We start from the raw sequence: 1,170 nt of genomic DNA on the forward strand, positions 1-1,170 counted from the left end.
ATTCGAACCCGCGACCCTCAGATTGCGAGTCGAGCGCCTTAACCACCTGGCCATGCCGGGCAATAAATAAAGTATTTGGACATATTCGTGTATAGTTACTGTTGCTACTTTGTTCTTGTGGTTTTAATTATTATATTGACAGGCGAAATATTAATGAAGAGAAACTGTATACTACTCATTGCAATTAGCCCCCCAGTGGCACAGCGGTATGTCTGCGGACTTACAACGCTAGAAACCTGGTTTCGATACCCGCGGTGGGCAGAGCACAGATAGCCCTTCTATAGCTTTGTGCATAATTAAAAACAAAAAAAAACAATCATTGCAATTAATTCGTCTACAACAAGCTCATGGTATTTAACGTGTTTTGTATTTCACCTTTTATTCTATTTGGAAACATCTTCATGTTGTTCCAAAAACAAGGTTTCAGCGAAATACGTATATTTAGATGTGTATATATATTTATACTCTAATAATATAGCTTCTGAAAGTATCTGGCCTGGCCTGTCCTAGTGGTTAGCGTGCTGTAACTGTGAATTAGAGGGTTCACGCTCCTTTTCCGAAAAAATGCGCTCGAACTTTGTTGCCGTGGGTGTGCTATAAGAGCCGCACGTGATGATCAAATCCAACAATTCGGTCAAACAAGACTAGCTAAAGAATTGGCGGTGAGTGTTGTTGACTAGCTGCCATCTGCCCACCAGTGGCACAGCGGTATGTTTGCGGACTCACACGCCTAGAAACCGGGTTTCGATACTCGTGGTGGGCAGAGCACAGGTATTCCATTGGGTATCTTTGTGCTTAACTACAAACAAAGCTGCCATCTTTCTAGTCTATCAGTTCAAACTCCGAATGGGAATGCGAAGATAATCCTTCTGAAGCTTTGCCTGAAAATTCTACAAAAACAAGAATTCCCGTCACCGAATATGCTGCTCTTTCAGTCGTAGGGGCTTTATAATGTAACGGTTGATCCCACTATTCGATGGTAAAAAGAGTAGCCCAAGAGTTGGCGGTGGGTGGTGTTGACTAGCTCCCTTCATTGTAGTTTATCACTGCTAACTAAGGGACGGCTAGCGCAGATAGCCCTTGTGTAGCTTTGAACGAAATTCAAAACAAAGAAGCAAACGGAAAATACACTCATATTTTAAGAAACGTCAGTTGTATTGGAAAGTAACT

The 1,170-nt window shown here is 42.1% G+C and overlaps 1 protein-coding gene across 1 annotated transcript in view; it reads left to right on the top strand.

The window, feature by feature from the left end:
• Window positions 1-1,170, top strand: part of LOC106473684 (F-BAR and double SH3 domains protein 2-like) — a gene marked incomplete at its 5' end in the record, with an annotated part of 39,535 nt that overhangs the window by 32,929 nt on the left and 5,436 nt on the right. The window lies entirely within an intron of this gene.

The sequence above is a fragment of the Limulus polyphemus genome, unplaced genomic scaffold (genome assembly GCF_000517525.1).
Source record: "Limulus polyphemus unplaced genomic scaffold, Limulus_polyphemus-2.1.2 Scaffold6401, whole genome shotgun sequence".
NCBI classification, from domain to species: domain Eukaryota; kingdom Metazoa; phylum Arthropoda; class Merostomata; order Xiphosura; family Limulidae; genus Limulus; species Limulus polyphemus.